The following is a 19,150-nucleotide window of genomic DNA, read 5'->3' as shown; positions in this document are numbered from 1 at the left end:
TTAGATTCTTTTCTTTAGTTATTTATTTGAGAACATCGGAAATGTTGCCTAACTTCATCCCCGGCTTCCTCACAACATTTTGCTGTTAAATGACCATATCGGCGAGACACGAGTCAATGAGCGAATAAAGAACACATGTGCATACGCATAGGTAAGTTGACTGGCACTTGTTGCTACGCTGCCTTTATATATATTTTTTAGAACTACTGAAAGCTGGGTTGGTTGATACGGTTTCATATTAATAACAAAGGTAGGTGTGCGGACAAGAAAAGTCAAGTGGACAACACGAAAGCTAACTCAACTGGAAGGTCACATGGTGTCGGAAAACAAAGCAGAAAAAAACTTCCTGCTTTCATATTCTTGTGCATCTGCGAGATTACTTTGGTGCTTCGTAGCTCTAATGTTCTTGGGAGCCAGGCTAGCGTCTGCAGCTTCTCAGTGAATCGGTACTTCTCATGTGTGCGATAGAGCAAACGCCTTAAAGGAGAAAGATCAAAAGGAAGCACGTTGCGCGTATACGTACTGGTTACTGTTAAACCGGGATCCTTGTTGCAAAAAATAATATGTTGACACTTGACGCTTTTTTACGTGTCGCCTAATTTGTACGGCAGATAACTGTTGGCATCACTGGTTGGCAACTGAATGTAAAAAAGCAGGCAAAATATAGGCATACATATAAAAGATGTATTCTTTTAATGGCGCTTGAAATAACAAACACTCGAACTTTTGAAAGATTCGGTGCCCGAAGAAAATACAAGAATTGAATTACACTTGCCGAAATAAAGCTTATGTTCTTAATGACACTGGTTACGTTAAAACTTCTACAAGGTGCGCTGTTATATCATGGCACCAAGACTTCACTGAGCTCCAACTTCAGAAAACACATGACCGCTGAGCATGAATAGTCATTAGCGCGCTATTAAACGCCTTCTCCACACCTGTGTGAAGTAGACAGGGGCGATAATCTGAAAGCTCAACATTGCCATAGAGGCAGGCTTCCAAGAACGATAGTATTTTCAGCAGCATTTTTTCTTTACAGCAAGTAAATGTTGGAATTGCGGAGTTGTAGCCCCAGCTCTCGTGATGCCAGGGTTGCTTTATTTATTAAACGTGAAAAAAATGTCTAAACTTTTCTGTAATTAACTTCAGTAGCCATGTGCCACTGAGGTCGACTGCACACTTTGGTATCAGGATAGCAGATGAGACCCTTCGCACATCTGTATATTTGGGGCACTCCGAGCAATGGCAAGAACACGCATGGTTCTCCAAGCCCTGAAATGAAAACGAGAAAGAAACGTCACTCACACGCTGGCACAAAAGTTTGCAGACAAAAAAATACTTGAACACAAAGAACATTTCTCCTCTGAATCAGAAGCCTTGTCTTATTTTGTGAATTAGGGCATTTGTTCATCTTGAGTCACCTCCTCCACTGGGTTGACTTGATACGATGCCCATGACAACAACTGTCCAATCATGCTACGCATAACTTTATAATAAATGAAATGCTGCCTAACAATCTTGTACATTTTATTGGACACCACAACTGTCTAAAAGGCTGAGCTGGTTCACTTTATGTGACCACACTCTTTCCAATAAAATGCAGGTCTCAGTTAGGAGAAAAGCAAACTGACTGCAAGTATTGTCAGGATTGGAGGCTCAATCCCATCGTTCGTGATCCGTTGTCAAGATTGGAGTCCGGCATGAATTCGAAGGTAGCTGGCCCATGCCGTGGTCCAACTTATCCCTGCTGAGGACGTTGATGAAGGGAAGGACTGCTTCTCATCGAGAACGAGGAATATGGGTTTAGTTACAGTATTTATGTCAGTCTAACATGACTGTTTGATAAATACATCAGTCTAACATGGCTGCTTGAGAGAGAGAGTGACCTGAGCAGACGCACAACAGCGGTTTTTAAACACTCGGTCCTCTCCCGATACAAGTTGATGCGAACGTTCGTTTAGTCATCGCAAACTAGCCGCCTCTCCGCGGCACGGTTTACACACACACACGCACACACGCATACACACACGCGTTTACGGTCCAAAACCGACACCACACGAATTTCATAGAACTCGGAGCCGTTCCGGGTAGCGCGTTGTCTTGCGTCTTGGTCGGTGCGTGGGAAGGAGCGAAAAACGGCGTTCCCGCGGCAAATCGCGCACCCGTAGCAGATCAGGTCCACGTTGGGGAGTTTGCTAACAACAGTTGGCCCGCCGAACTCCTTCCGTCACAACGGCGATGAGGCTAGAGGTCGGCGGTGGTTTCAGCACAAAGCCTGCTTCATCAAACGCATCCTAGCTGAAGCGGCGGAGAGTGGAGGAGGCGCGTATTGTTCCCCGACACAAAGTCGATTGAGCCACGCTGTGGCTAGAGGTTGGCGGCGATGCTCCCGAGATGTTGCTTCCACAGTCGCAACTGGTTGGCAAAACTTGCACTGCGGGTTGCGTTATACGTAATATAACACCTTGCGGGTTATATTACACGATGGGCGGAAAAACGAAAAATTGAAGGAGTCGTCATCCACATTGTTATTCGCAAATAATACTTAATTCATGAATGCAGATCATTTGGTCAGGGTTGCGTTGTGATAGGAAAGGCCATTCCAGTTTGCTACTGTGGCGAGTAATAAGTGAAGGCTACATTGCTTCCGCTTCCGCCAGCAACGTTTCGTGGATGACCCGTGCGTTGCAATGTGCGTGACGGCGGTAGCGTTTGCGGTGCGTGGCGAAGTGAGAAAAAGGTGTAGAAATTGCAACATAATTGCGAGATCGCGATGCATCGGCGGAACATGTGACAGGACGTACAAGCCCGATTCTATTTTAATGAGGAGCCGCAGCTGTCGCGCATTAAAGTTTGCTACAGAACTACATCACGGAGAATGTTTGGGCACCTTAAGACATGCAGGCGTGTTCATAATGCCTTACGACTGAGTTTATCTGAAGAGCACTTTTTGCAACCTTACATACTCTGTAAGAGCCAAGCGTATGGTTTGAGAACGACTATACAGCATGCGCTGTGACTTTCGAGATATTCTTGGTATTAACGGATGTTACCAATAGTTTAAAGAAAATAAATCACGTCCTCCGAAGAGTCTGTATAAGGAGAAAACGAATGCTTATCTTCTAATTACCTTTTGTCATTTTAGAAACGCAGTTTCAGCTTTTTTTTATTGGTTGTTGACGTCTTTTATCAGTACGTACGCACGGCGTTCCGTCACCCTTACTTAGAGATTTGCATAAAAGCAACAAGACATCGTTAATTATCCCTGTAATGAGTGTCGCTGAGTTCCACGCAACACGAAGGCCTCTCCAAGTCATCTTCAATTACTCTTTGCTGCGACATCTTGAAACGTCCTATAAAGGAAGAGCTCTAATTTCGTTTATGAGCGCGATTAGCATCAAGACCAGAAAGCTCTGCCGTTTCTTACCAAAACCAAGCCAAGGAAAGCACGTGAGAAATTAAGCGCCTTTAATTGCAACAACAAAATAATAAGGAAACGGGAAATAAAAAAGACAATTTGCCGCCACCCCCCGGAGCCAAACCCACGATCATCGATTGGTGCGAGGGAGTACCAATCGAGGAACCTCGGCAGCTTTCCCCCTTAAATTTTCCTCGGCATTTTCGAACCTGTACTAGACAATGGCGTTTTCTCGTTTTCTGCCATAGTTGGCCGCGTTTCCTTTGACTTGACACATATGCTGCTTTAACGTGCAATATACGTCGAGCGCCTGTACAACAAATGCCTCTACAACGAAGTGACGTGTACAATGAAGGAACAATCATGTCCCGGTTCTGTTGTGAGCTCTTCGGTGCGCGATTTTTACAACGAAGTGACCTGCATAACAAATGATTTCGGGGGCCCCAAGCACTTCATTACAAAGACTTTCCACTGTATACCACCGCTAACCGATTCTTCGGACAGGTAACTGAATGACATGTCCAACTTCGTTTCTAAGAGCTTGTTCTCAGCCAGATTATTGTCCGCATTCGCGCTTGATTCCTCATAAATTTCATTATAAAATTTAACATGTGCTACTACCTGGGGCTCTATATTGCTTTCTTGGTGGGGAAGTTTTATTACTTATGAGGCAAACGGAACTCCAGCGATGCGTTCTTTTTTCATTTGTGCAGACCAATAGCAGAGAACAAGAGTGCTAGAATTGCGGGGCTAGTCGCCGTATATTTTCAAACAATCCTCGACGCTCTTCCTTCGCCCCATCGAGTGTATAGGGTCACCAACCATATACCGAATTTAGCGGGACAGTGCGGACGTTTTAGTCTACGTCGTGGGTCCCGACATGACAGAATCGGTGACGGCTAAATTTCTTGATATTAACTTTTCCTGCTACTGAAAAACAAACAAAAGAAAACCAAGTTTCCTTTTTATGAGGCCTTACAACTCTGTCGCACATTGTTCTCTTTTGTCTCCTCTTGGGTCGTCATGAGTTGCATAAGGGTGGTCTCGCTTTTGTCGTGCTTCTAGCTGTGTTGTCGGCTCTATTATAACAGTTCACATCGTACCTCCGTGAATGTATCGGCAGCTGTGCTATTCACGCAACTACTACACCTTTGTATACTGCCAGTTGCGACATTGTACAGGATGCAAATAGTATATGTGCGACTATTTTTGCACGTATATGAACTCAAGTTAGCGGTTCCTGTCGTCGCCGTGCTTATACAGCCCTCTCGCGCGCCATTCTGACAACGAACAAGATGTGTCGTCACGTTTTAGGGATACAGAAAGCTGGAGTTTGCGCACAGAGAACGGTTCCTCTTAAGTTTGCCCCTAAATCTATATGCACAAGCGCTTGTACATTTCACTGTCATCAAACCTTCTAGCTCATGCTCAGCCGTAGAATACCAATGAACGATTTGTATCACAAACTGCTAAGTAAAGCAAAGGGATGCTCTGCACAAAACTGAACTAGTCGTGTAGAGGTGTTTGTTTGCTTTTACTAGCTTACAGGCGTCACTGACACAAGCACACATATGCACACCCTGTGTTCTGGATTCGGAAAGGATTGAAGCGACTTGGGTTCTTCGAAGGGTCCGAGGTTGGCCTCAGCAGGAACAGACAGCAGTATATATGGCGTCAAAAACACGGTATTTCAAAACATCGACTTTACAAATCAGCTAGCACTGGACTGCGCGGCGTAGCAAACGAATTTAACACTGCTCGAGAAACTTGTCCACGCTCTTCTGCAGTTGTGGCTGATCACTAATCGATTAACCTGAGCTCCATGCGGGTCACATGACATGATGCACACGCGCTGGTTGCGATGGACCGTGTATAGTGGAGATTTCCGTGCTTAGCCTTTCGTAGACTTGGTGCACTGTTGGGAACATTGTCAAATTCCGTTGCGTTTTCGTTGCTGCCGTCTCGTAAGCTCTGATTGGTCCAGAGGGATGCTACAGCCTCTCTTGATTTTACTCAGAACATGGCGATTACTGAGTTTTGACAATACGACGAAACGTGACTATGCCCCGAATAGCAGCAATCTTGGGAACGCTTGCTCCCAGATGCGCAAGACATCACTCGATCCGTCAGCTATGGCCATCGATGTAACATCATCACGTGGCATTGGCTGCCGAACAACCGTTCCACTCGGCAATCAACGACACCTCGATTATCCTTACACCTAGTCAAAGCCATCAACAATCTAATGGTGTTAGTAATAGGCGTGTACCATTTAGCTTTCGAGGAAGAAACCGCACTTGATGACGGGCCGGATGACGTTCTTAGTTGGAAGTCCGGACATTGTGGGGGCACGACAATTTTTGTGCTCGAGCAAGGTTACGTTCGGGATAAGAACTGGTGCTACTTTGGGAGCTTGTTTTTTGAGGTCCGTTTGTCTTAGTACGTGTCCACGAAGGGTATTATACATATGGTAGTTCTGATTTCGCAACGATGATTCCGGGTGCATTATATTCCTTGTTTTCTTCACGTTGAGCTCTCGGTGTTGTGAGCGCCGACGTGATTAGTTGTGCGTGTCAATATTGTGTTGCTTTCATACACTTCTGGGTCAGGTTCCCAGCGCCTGCTCCATCACTGCCTTTCTTTTGTTGTGATCGTCTGTGTGTACTGCGTGCCTCCATACTCCGCAATAAGAGTTTGTAAAATACTGTATACGAACCCTCATTTGGCATCACGTCGCCTTGACCACGCACGTAAGGTTTTTGATCTCTTATTCAAAACTGCTACCTTTTAGAATTCATTTCATCCGAAAAATTGTAATGAGAAGCAGCTCCCACATTTTATTTCGAGCACCGCGGATTAGATAGCCAATCTTATTGCATCAGAATAAATAAGTGAAACAGGCTTGTGAGTATATATATATATATATATATATATATATATATGTATATATATATATATATATATATATATATATATATATATATATATATATATATATATATGTATATATCATCAGCCTGGTTACGCCCACTGCAGGGCAAAGGCCTCTCCCATACTTCTTCAACAACCCCGGTCATGTACTAATTGTGGCCATGCCGTGCCTGCAAACTTCTTAATCTCATCCGCCCACCTAACTTTCTCCCGCCTTTTGCTACGCTTCCCTTCCCTTGGAATCCATTCCGTAACCCTTAATGACCATCGGTTATCTTCCCTCCTGATTACATGTCCTGCCCATGCCCATTTCTTTTTCTCGATTTCAACTAAGATGTCATTAACTTTGTATACTATATATATATATATATATATATATATATATATATATATATATATATATATATATATATATATATATATACGCAGGTTTTTGTTTACCTCGCAGCACTTTCAACTTCATGTATAATAAGAATTTGAGTACACACTTATATTATTGTGTGTTACATTGCCACGTGGGGCACTGTGATGCCTAACAGAAAATTCTTTGCACATATATGTCTATTTGTGTCCTCTGGCTATCGTCCCCGTCTTCCTCTGTTATGTCTAAAGGCCAGAAGCGTAAAACAGGTAAGACGGGATAAAGATCTGCCCTTCTCACTCTCCACCTTTCACTCCGCCCCTGGCCAAATACAATCACCTAATTCGTGCATGCAGACCTCACAGCACCCGCAGAGGCTGCCTTCGGTGCTGAGTCGACCGTGACAGGTCTCCGCAGAGACGTGGGGGCACTTGGCTTTCTCACAGATGTTCGGCGGACACACGAAGGCCACGACCACCTGAGCGATCAGAAGCACCAGCCACTGCGTTTCCGTCATGGCGCCAGCCCTGCAGTACTGCACGGCTGAAAGAAAAGTTCACTCGAGGAACCACGAAAGCGCAACATTGCGCATACACGCATGTACGAATGTGGTATACACGAATTGGTGCAGTGGAGTTGGGCGTTGTTTGTGCGGGCGGCTACTTGTAAGGGCCGAGCGGTGGGGGAAAAAATTCGCAGCTCCGCCCGAAGGGCGAAGCATCGATTGAGATAGCAAATTAGGAGATAACTGTACGAAGTAAGGATAGTAATTTTATCGGCCGTGTAAACTTGTAAACGTTCGCTTACTAACTAAATTAACAATGATAGAATGGGTAAGCGTGACTCACCAGGAGCGTAGAAAGAAACAGACACGCAAAGACAGCAAGGACAGCACTGTCTTTGCGTGTGTGCTTCTTTCTACGTCCTTGTTCAGTCGCGCTTACACATTCTATCGTGCATTCAAACCAACTAACCCGTCAACGTGTTTTAACTAATCGCGGCAGCAGTGAGCGAATTGGCCTTCATGAATGTTTCGCTTCAACGCGAACGAAACGTCGAAAGCACAGCACATACGAAGCTACCGGCACTGCGCGCACTCTTCCAACATGGCAGATCGCTTTGAAGATGAGGCCTGCACGGGCGAGCACTTTAGCCACGTCGCAGATCGCTTCTAACACACGAGCGCCGGCAACGCGTCCCTACGGCGTCCGCCAAAGCGTCTACAACGCCGTCCGCGATTCGTGTGGCCAACGCCGTAGTAGACGCTACGGTTGTCTCCACTCTGTAGGGAGATGCGGACCAGGAGGACGTCGAGGCACCGTAACCGCGTTCGCCGGCTCACCCTCACTCATACGGAACCTCACGGCGACGGCAACGCTGACGGCAAGAGAGAGAGAGAGAGAGAATGATAAATTAAAGGTAGGGAGGTTAACCAGGACTGAGCCCGGTTGGCTACCCTACACTGGGGAAAGGGAAAGGGGGACGGAAAGATTAAAGGAAGAGAAAGTCCACTGGAGATATCAGTCGGTCACTCAGTCCGGATCAACGGCAAAAATGCGCTTGGAGTGTCCATATAATTGCTCTCGTAATAAAAGAGACGCGTGGCCCGACAACAAGATGGCGGTGGATAGTTACAGCCATGGGGGGGGCGAGGGGGGGGGGAGCCGCGACTTACGAAGAGCGCGTAAGTGGGTTGACCGCGAATCGGGGCTTCCGCCGTTCTGTTCGCTGAAGCAGTGCCGTAGTCTCGAAGCAAACCCATCGCCGCTGGACCGCACTCATGCCGAGACATTGCGCGAACGCACCAGATGCCCCAACGTGGGTCGAAGTGTTTGCTTTGAGGGACTGCGTATTGCGAGGTTGTGAGACAAGAGACGCGTCGCACTGCAAAGGAGTTATGGCAACGGTCTCGAGGTGTTGGAACTCCGGATAGTGTGACCCTGGAGCCCCGTTGTGTGCGCACTGCGCGCACCGCGGTGTGATTGGACGAACGATGGGGCGAGGGTGATGTTGTGGATGCTTTTAAGGACGTGCAGGTTCGTTGAAGGGGGATTCGGTGGAGATATGGCTGAGAGAAAGGAGATCAAAATTGAAACTCCAGTGGAAGTTTTGAGTTGTAGTCCATCGATGGCTGTGTGAAAAGTTTCCATTCTTTCGCTTGCCTATTCTATCTAAATAAACACATAACCCCTTGCATTCAGCGTCACAACCTTGCCTTCTATGAATGTGATGCAGAAGGGTTGAAATCTGGGCCAGTTGGTACATACTAAAACCAGTCAAAAACACAAAGGACAAGAGGAGACATTCACACCTCAACGACTGGTCGTTGTGGTGTGAACGTCTCCTCTTGTCCTTTGTGTTATTGACTGGTTTTTTCGTTCAAGTATGAATGTGACTTCGCGACATCCACAACATCTTCAAGTTTCCCTCATTGACATCGAGGCGAATATGAACGGATGCCGTATTCGAAGGTGAGAATTGAACCCAAAATGTCCACATTAGGCCTATAGTGCGCAGTAACAACTGAGCTTAAAAGAAGGCTTCCGATCGCCGGTTTGTGCCCACTACAGGTTAGAAGAATTTCCCAAACGCTTCCAGCTAAAACTAGTTTACGTGTCAATCCAGTGCATTTTATTAATACAGCTTGTCTAATGTCATAACATCATTTAGTCGCTTTCCCATACAGTACATGACAATGTGGTAAACAAAGATGATTATTCTCTTTATGCTGGCATAAGCTTCATCGCCCCGCATTTGTAAAGGTTCTTTCTTCTATTTCCAATGGATCGGCAGTTACCGCTTTGCGCATTGTTACCAGTAGAACTCCATTTCTTTCCCTTCATCTTGAATACAAGTATGGTTCCCTCGAACTCGCTCTGTAATTTGTACTGCCTTAGTTCCGCGCCTCTTCATAAAATCATAATAATGCAAATGTCTGCAACACCCTTTTGCATGTGCGATCAGTTGCGGTCGATGGCTTCTTTACTGCGGCAGAATGCACATTTTAGCCAACACCGACAACTACGTGCGCATATTCTAGCCACCTTAACGTACGGCAGCGACCACGACGACACTGTTCGAACCCCGTGAGGGGTCCTCGCCATCGCTCGTGGGTCTGAAAAGCCTAACAACCTGCAGTCTTCAATGGATATTCTACATTTACAACATTACTACATACACTTCATGAGGCTGTATGACTTTGTGCACATACGACTCAGTCCGAGATTTTCTCAATGCAATGGATTAGCCGAAAGAGGCGCGCAAAGTGTAGGTCTGTTTAATTTCTGAGCAAACACAGAAGCAGAAGTTTGGCAGCGCTGCCGCAACAGTGAAAGTAATTATAAATATGTGTGTAAGTAGCCCATGCATGGTTGGCGATAGTCACGCTCTGCCTCATTAGCGTGGTCACGTGAAGCGTAATTGGTCATCTCGAAAGTGCTCCTCCTGGAACTGTCTCTGGTGGTGTTACTAAACTCGGCCTGTTCAGCTTTTGGCCATTGACATGCAGCGATTTCTGACGACAAACTTACGGTGTGTTGTCGTAAAACACCCCAACAAGGTGTCATTTGTGAATCTCCTATGAACAGCCTCGATGTAAAAGAGACGAAAGAGTACTTAAAGGCGGCTTGCAGGACGATTGACAATCAGGCTATGCCCGTTTTAGCCGAAGACCGAGAAAGTGAAGCAATTTGGTTAAATCGCCTTTATAAATGTCGTCATTCAAAGAACAGATGTAGGGGCTATGAAACATCGTTCAAGTGCACACATAAACACGGACGAACAGAGAAGGACCAAAACGCCGGACTTCAAATGAATAGAGGACTACGCAGAATTTTTTCAAATGCCTGAAATACTGCATATAAATATTTCATAACTTTAGCACGTCAAGACACATTGACCAGACTCAAGAAATACCGTCAACATCCATTGGCATTTGATATAGGCACGAAACCATAGGATTGTGTATTATCTCACTGCCATCGATCCTGAACCTCCTAAGTTACAATATCGGAGAAAATGAAAACACATGCTGAGTCACGACGGCGAAATAGGATAGAAAGGCTAACTACTGCATTACGCATTCGTTTGTTTGCTTTGGGTCGCCACCTTTGGTATTTTTAATTGTCTCTTTGTTCTCTCAAGACCACTTGATTACTAGCCTAACCTCCAGTGTTAGTGCCATTTTTGGAGAAAATCATTATGATCATTAAAGCAAAACAAAGCACGCTTAAAATTTCTTCGAAAGAAGAGGATGACAACCGACCAACAACTTCGCAGATTACTAGCCCGCCTGACAAAAGATACATCTTTCTAGACTTTAGCTTAAAGGCAACAACGAGAGGTCTATAGGACAATTACAGTAATTAAATAGGGAAAAATAGGGAAATTAGGGAAACTGCCACATATCTACCCGTCTCTTAGCATGATGTGTTTTTCATGCTTTGATTAATCACAGACTTGAATCATGCCCGTTAGAGTGGTCGAACACATTTCATCTCCTCTGCTTGCTTTCGTTTGTTATATTGTCGCTTTAAGGGCAGTCCTACTAAAACGATCATGAACGCCACCCAATTACTGGTCATCCTTCCTAGATTGTATACGCGCCTCCGCTATTTGGACGATTAAGCTTCATCATCATCGATGCCTTCAACCGGCATGATTTGTCAGGGCTTTAATTTGAGCTGCCCTAAACGTTGAGTACTTTCCTTGGCGAAATGTGATAACACTATAACAACTTTCGTACTCAACTTCCTGGACATCTACGCAAAACACAAGGCATGGCTGGAACGCTCCTTCGTAAACAAGAGCCACTCGATATTCGTTTTACGTGTTCCCCGATGTGATGTCCTTAGCGTAGTGTCATCGCAAAGTGGGCCACAAAGAAATGTTAAACCGACGCTTGCTGGTCAAGTTTATCAATCTTGGGCAATGCCCTGAAAGAAAAACTCGCCGACGACTGTAGCGAATATAGAGAGACAGTAGTACAAGGGCCTATAGGCCCTTGTACGACTGTCTCTTTGTATTTGTTACGTTGTACAGACGTCGGCCAGGTTACTCTGAACAATACAACTCCCAACATGCGGGACATGCCATTCACTCGTGACTATTGACAAGACGATGGTCGAAGCCGGACGGTGCGGGCCTGAAGAAACAAAGTGGCGCAAACGTACAGCAAGTGGAGCGGGAATAAGGCAAGCCGTGGCCTGGAGCATAACCGTGGCCTGATCGAAACCTTCGTTCTCCTTTTTACATCTTTGGCCACGGGACCACCACGCGTTGCGTAACAGAGTAAGCGTAATGAACGTTTACTTGCTTACCCGTTGCACTGGCCCAGATGCGAGGTCCGAGCTGAAAATGACGCCATCGCGCGACACAGTCAACGCCTCCCGCTAGACTGGCTCACAAAGCTGCGGTATGGCGGGGAGGGAGGGAGGGAGGGAGGTGGGGGGTAGGCCGCCGCGGTCGGCGCGTGCTCGCGCGAGAGCCCGCGACGTTGCAGCTGTGTCGTTCAGGCGGCCAGCAGCTGTGGCCGGCTGCGGCCTTCAGAACTCCATTTCTCTCACGGCTTCCTGTGTCGAGAGGCTACAGCTTTGTTTAACAACGAAGTGTGCTCACAGGCGGCAGCACGTCACGTTTCACGCCTCGAGTTCTCCTTCAATCTCTTCGGCGCAATGTGGGAAGTGCGCGCCCTGCTTCAGCAGATCGACTGATGTTGGCAGACACGAAAGCTATACTAAACATGCCGGAGAGAGAGAGAAAGCTCTTTAATATATAGCCTCTTGCGTGCTGCTCTGCGTGGGAAAGGGAATGAAGGATTGAAAAGCCTTAGGGTACAGAGAGGGCGAAATGAAAAAGGGAGGCGTGATTAGGGTGGAGTCGGTTTTTTAAACGTAAAATTTGGCGCGTTATACTAGAAACGAAGGCTGCGTAGAGGATGAACTTCGGTCATTCTATGTTTATACAACATTTACATGAAGCTTGTCAAGCAAATCGATGCCCCGAGGATAAAGCAATGCCGGAGAGAAATATGCAAAACGGTGCCTGCGTGTGTTCCAAGCGTCGCGGCTACGACCGGCATAAAACTGGTCGGCAGTGCACAGGTTCGCCTAAACTTCGTTCTTCGGGGCTGCGGAGGCTGTGTTTTCATCTCTCAGTCATATTCTCCGTCGCTAGCAGCGTTTAAAGCGAAACTTGTGGAATATGTTGTGTTGTTTATGCATGGCTTTGCGACGCTAAACGGCACAGAAAACGAAGACAGGGAGAAAGAGCACATCACTATTTTACCAAACGTCGGCGTTCGTCCGTACGGCGCCATTCAGAAGCTTTGCAACTGCAAACAACTCCTGCCAAAACTTTATTTAGGCCTCTGATTTTCGGCATCTACATTTTCCTTCTATCTATCGATGGTGCTCCACTAAAAATTCTGAAGTATCATCAAGACAGTAGGTTGCCGATTCTGGCTACACATATCGCGGCTATCAGGAAACACGCATCGACGCGTGCTGGCTGCCTGGATCACCGATTTTTGCATCAAGATACCAAAGGACCAGCATCGGCTTCATTCCCTGTCGCCCTACGTCGCTCCCATCGCCTTGGTCACCTGGTCTCGGCGGCCCAATCAAGTCTGACTACCGTCTACAAAAGGACTGCTCTCGCTGAGTCCCGTCGCAGTCGGCGGCAAGGCTGTACCATGTACTGATCTGTTATTTTGCTGTCGACAGGTGAGTTGAAACGACCACCTGCCCGCGTTCTTTTTTCTGAGTTGCTCTCTGCCGCCGACTGCACCACAATGCCTGATTGTACCACTTGTGCTGAGCCATTGCCGCGAGACGATAAGTTTCTGACGTGCTCTGTTTGTAACGAAGCTTTCCACCTGGGTAAAAACTGCTCGGCGGTCGCTGAATCAACTTTTTCGAAAATGTCGGCAGCAAAACGTGGGTCTTGGGTATGCCCGGCATGCAAGACGCAAACCGTCAAGCAACCTTCAATGGGTAATAAATCGGATGATGGAGTACTTGAACAGCAACTTTTGACTGTAAACGATAAACTGGACCGGCTGACGACTACTGTTGAAATGTTGGCTAGTCGAGTGGAAGAACTACTGACCTTCAAAGCTATCGGAGAAAAAACTGCAGAAACTGTTCTACAAATACAGGGGTCGCTCGATTCCCTTGCTGATAAATATGAATCGGTGTCATCGACAGTAACTGCGAACCAGATAGCAGTCGGCGAGCTTGGCACGCAAGTAGATACACTCTCCTCTAAGATTGCTGCCCAGGCTGAGTTGCTTGAGAAGGTTGGCTCTGAACTTAGCGAATTAGAGCAATACAGCCGACGCTGCAATTTCGAGATTCATGGCCTGCAATATAACCCCAACGAGGATTTGCCTTCCTTCTTGTCAGGACTGGCGGCGAAACTAAGCATTTCCGAATTCAAACTGACCGATGTTTCTGCTGTGCACCGACTTGCCGCGCGCAGCAATACCATTCCTGTAGTCCTTGTGCAAATGCACACTGTTTCGGCCAAACAGCAATGGCTCGCTGCACGAGGAATCCTACGTGACCTTGCTCAAGACAGTACCTTTCCACGGCTTTACTTCAACGATAATCTTTCGCGTGCCCAACGGGAACTGTATCGGCTGGCAAGGCAGAAAGGCAAAGAATCAAAATTTAAATTCGTTTGGACCAAAAACGGCAGGATACTGGCTAAGAGGGATGAAGATGCACCTATTTTGCATATCAATAAGGCATCTGATCTCGAGAGTATTGCATGAGCATGAACAAAGTTGCCTTCAAGACATGTACTAATCTAAACGAGGTTCTTGGTTTCTTCCCAAATCCTAATGGTTGCGCCTTCCGTGCTGTTCACGTCAACATTCGTAGTATTAGAAAACATTGGGACCAATTTCAGACCTTAATTACTCCTTTCAACTCCTATTTCGATGCGATCGTGCTTACCGAGATTAACATACCGTCCGCCTGCATCAATCAGTATCAGATTATTGGATACCAAGTTTTTTCATACACTAGGCCAATTAAAAGGGGAGGAGGCGTGGCAGTTTTCATCCGGGACACATGGGCAACAACTGAGCTGACTTTCTCGTTTTCCCAAGCTGAAATTGTGGCAGTGCGTCTTTGCGCACCTTCCTTGTCACTAATTCTGCTTGCGGTTTATCGCCCACCGTGTTGCAACGGTCGTATATTCCTGGATGAACTTGATACTGCCCTGGCCTCTATGTCGTCAATGGACCATGTTTGCCTAATTGGGGATGTCAACATTGATACGTTACGCCCTTCAGCAACGACAGTTGGCAATTATTTGGACGTCATTTCCAAATGGGGCTTGCAAAACACGATCTGTGAACCTACACGCGAAGAATTCCTTGCTGGTCATCTTGTCACATCTTGCATAGATCACATAAATATACGTGCACATAACTTAAGTGTCAAATCTGCCGTTATTACAACGAAACTTGCTGATCATTACATGGTCTGCTGCTCTCTAACAGATGACGCTGCCAACTTGGTCGCTCCAAACGAAGTCAAACAAATATCATTTGTTGACCCCTTGGCTTTCGAAAAATTTGTAATGAATCACGACTGGCATAACTTTTTGATGACTGTTCCTCCAGGCGACGCCTATGACAACTTTGTAGCACTATTCACCGATTTCCGTCTTGCAGCTACACGGGTCTGTAAAATCAAACAACGTAAATTGGACCAAAAATGGATGTCTACAGAAATACTCACGGCAATACAAGCAAAAGACTTGTTATGGGTTCAAACAAAGAGAAGTCCTAATTGTACTGCTTTGCGGCTTCGGTACAAAGAGCTTCGAAATAAGGTCAATGCTATGATACGTCTAGCAAAACGCAATAACTTACGAGCAAAATTCACGGACGCTCGTTGTGACAGCAGGAAAACATGGTCCCTAATTAACAATCTTAGAGGTGGTGATGTAAACGCTAATCGCCATGTTGATCTGATGTCTCATTTTTCTTCACATGGTACTGCCACCGCTAATGATTTTAACTCATTTTTTTCAAAAGTGTCTGGTGTAGCGAGACCTCATCCAGATACTTGCACATTGCAAACTAGTATTTCAGAATCCGCCCTTCTTCCCATGTTTTCGGAACATGACCTCAAATCAATCCTTTTCAGTCTAAAACCAAATAAATCTCCTGGAATTGATGGTGTTTCAATATTAGAGCTGCGCAGAACTTTCGAAGCAATAAAAGATGTGCTACTACTCATTTTAAACAATATTATTACCACTGGCATCATTCCCGATAATCTGAAGAATGCGCTGGTCATTCCTCTTTTTAAAAGTGGCGCACGCAACAATATTGAAAACTACCGGCCTATTTCTATCCTTTCATGCATTGGGCAGATATTGGAAAAACATCTGCTCAAGACAATGAGCAGCTTTTTAAGCAATCATGCCGTGTTATCTCCTAGCCAGTATGGTTTTGTGCCGAATCGGGGTACGCAGTTGCTGCTTGAAGATTTTTCCGATACACTAAACTCTGCGTTTGAACACAATCAGATTGCTTGTGCACTGTTTCTAGACGTCCGCAAAGCGTTTGACAGCGTCTGCCATAGTATACTGCTAACCAAACTTTCTTTGCTAGGCTTTCGGGGTGCGTTTTTGCGGCTTCTGAAAAACTTCTTATCTCATAGGCAACAACTTGTGTCTATTGGAAAATTTCTTAGCAGCCTGACCGAAATTAAAGCTGGCGTCCCCCAGGGTTCAATTTTAAGTCCGTTATTATTTAACCTATATTTTAATGATTTATCTAATGTTGTGAACGTCAAATTATATCAGTATGCTGATGACACTGTCCTTGTTTCACACGCTCGAAGTTACACTGACGCCATCTCTTCTTTACAAATGGCAACAACAAGAGTGATGGACTGGTTTCAGAATAATGTAGTCCATATAAATGCGTCCAAAACCCAACTAATCTGTTTCCACAACCCTGTCAAGCAAGTTACCCTATCCTCCCCGTTATATTTGCACACATCACATTGCAATCCCTGTTCGTGTGCCCCTGTGCAATACGCTTGTTCAATTAAATACCTTGGTGTCTTTTTTGACAGTGATTTATCCTGGAACTCTCATTTCGCCTATATTTGTCAAAAACTTCGCGCAGTGTCTTGTGTTTTGTATAACATAAAATTTTACATGCCATTGTCTGTCCGAAAGCTTGTAGTACATGCCTTATGCTACAGTGTAATCCGGTATGGGATATCTACATATGGTCATGGCGCTCAACATTTGGTAAGCCGGGTCAACTCCGTCCTTCGTGGCATTCTGAAGCATGTTGCTTATGATGTCTCCCCCAAATCTGATGTGTTCAAAACTTTGTCTTTACCTGATTTCAATTCTTTGCTGCTTGAAACTGTTATCTTAAAACATTTTTGGTTAAGTCAGTATAAAATTCCTTATGTGCCTGTCCGTTCCCTGAGACCAAAGAATCCTTACATTACACCCCGCTGTAAGACGAGATATGGTCGAAGACTTCGTAACTACTATGTCCCAGCAATGTTTAATCTACTTCCTCAAAGCATACAAGATGTGAAAACAAAATATGGTCTTAGAAAGGCTCTTAGACACAAAAATGCATGATTGGAAGCCTGTCATGTGAGTGTATGTGTGTGTGTTTTTTTTTTTCACTATTGTTCAATAACGAGTTACTGATGGCTCTGTCGCTGTCTGCCAGGCACTGCCGTTCAAGCCCACTGTGGCTTTGGCAGGCCCGATTCTTGCACTGTATGTTTCTTAAGTCATCAATAAAGTATTATTATTATTATTATTATTATTATACCTGGACGGAGCGCTCGGAGCATGCGAAGGTGCCACTTCGTCATCGCCACCATGGGTGTGACGGCCCGCCATAAATGAAAGTAATAGAAAGCAAGCGACGAGTTTTTGCTAATGCTTTTATTACTCTTCGTTTTGTGGGCTGTTGTCGTAACAGGAAATGTAGAACCAACTAGGCCCGCCTCGCATGATTCTGCAAGATACAGTCCTCTGCAAAGGAATACACCGTGGTGGGACTATATCTATCACTATAGGTGCCACTCTCCGGAAGTTGTTAGTTACAAAGAATTTCCCGGTAAAACAGAATGGTGCTAGAAATTGTACCAATTCTTTCACATCTCGCGTGCTTGTAGTAATGCTGCACGATAGACCTCATGGCATTTCAGGTAGACATGACCGCGCATCTGTTAACCTATACCGCATGCCGAAGTTGGGAACACAGAGAGTCTAAAGCAACTTTGTCGATTTACCAGGCTCAAATACAATAGAGAATCAATGTTAATGGAAGAAAACACCTTGAACCCACCGTGGCTGCTCAGTGGCTATGGTGCTGTGCTTCTGAGCTCGAGGTCACGGGATCGAATCCCGGCCACGGCGGCCGCATTTCGATGGGGGCGAAATGCGAAAACACCCGTGTGCTTAGATTAAGGTGCACGTAAAAGAACCCCAGGTGGACGAAATTTCCGGAGTTCTCCACTACGGCGTGCCTCATAATCAGAAAGTGGTTTTGGCACGTAAAACCCCATATTTATTTTTTAAATTTGTTTAAAACACCTTGAGCAGGACTATAGTGAAGTAACAGAGAAAGCACAGTTTTCAATCGTACGTCTTGATTGTTCAATGTTCTGCGTACTGAAGTCCCTGAAAGACGGACATGTCCAAAGCAGCTTCCAACATTGACAGAGCGAGATGGCGTTGTAATTTTTTTTTTCATGTTGACATTTCAGCTGAAAAATTTTTCAGGGACGGCAAGAACACACGACGCTATCACTGTCTCTTCCGCGTGTAGTCTCTCTTCCGTCGTTGTCTTGTTTTTGCGTTGAAATTTCAACACGAATGCTCACCAACTCGGCAACACTACTAACCTATTTTTTGAGAAGCAGAGACTCCTGTCGGAGCGTGTATACCTACACGCCACTGCGCCAAGAGAGGAGGGCGCAATAGAAAGGCCAAAAAAGAGCAAGTGAGAGGGACGGTGGAAAGGGCAATCACATAAGCAAAATTGTATACGCCTTCGTGCGGACGCTCCCTTTCAGGAACGTCTATCGGTGACAGCTTCTGCAAGCTGCTCATTCGTATTGTTATACGCGGTAGTTAAACCGAAAATTGCTGTAGAGCGTATTTTATTGCGACGCCTCTCGCATAGAAATGAAATAAAAGTCTTGCTAGAGCCCAGCGAACACAGTGTGTGAGGGACGCCTGATGCTGAGAAGCACTTCAGGCATATGCGTTGTCCTTCTAGAAGCTCCCTCATGTTCTGAACGTTTTCTTCTTAATACGCACAACGTATCTCTGCAAGTTACTCAGTTTCCCTCAGAACAACTAAGCATCACCCGACCTGTTGAACATTTAAACCATTTACTGCCTAATCTCACGACCATTGCTGCTCCCATACA

The 19,150-nt window shown here is 45.6% G+C and overlaps 1 long non-coding RNA gene across 3 annotated transcripts; it reads right to left on the bottom strand.

Moving 5' to 3' along the window:
• Positions 1–670: 670 nt before the first annotated feature.
• Positions 671–12,330, bottom strand: LOC135919850 (uncharacterized). Of its 3 annotated transcripts, none has more exons than XR_010570075.1 (3): positions 12,029–12,330; positions 7,050–7,253; positions 671–1,272 (listed from the first exon to the last, which is right to left on the bottom strand). It is a non-coding gene; the product is annotated as an uncharacterized lncRNA (long non-coding RNA). The 3 variants fall into 3 exon arrangements; XR_010570074.1 differs by having other exon boundaries at positions 7,050–7,245; positions 12,029–12,329; XR_010570076.1 differs by having other exon boundaries at positions 7,069–7,245; positions 12,029–12,328.
• Positions 12,331–19,150: the final 6,820 nt, after the last annotated feature.

Source organism: Dermacentor albipictus, chromosome 9 (genome assembly GCF_038994185.2).
Source record: "Dermacentor albipictus isolate Rhodes 1998 colony chromosome 9, USDA_Dalb.pri_finalv2, whole genome shotgun sequence".
NCBI lineage: Eukaryota > Metazoa > Arthropoda > Arachnida > Ixodida > Ixodidae > Dermacentor > Dermacentor albipictus.
The sequence above is the reverse complement of the archived record's forward strand: the minus strand, read 5'-3'. Positions and strand labels throughout refer to the sequence as shown.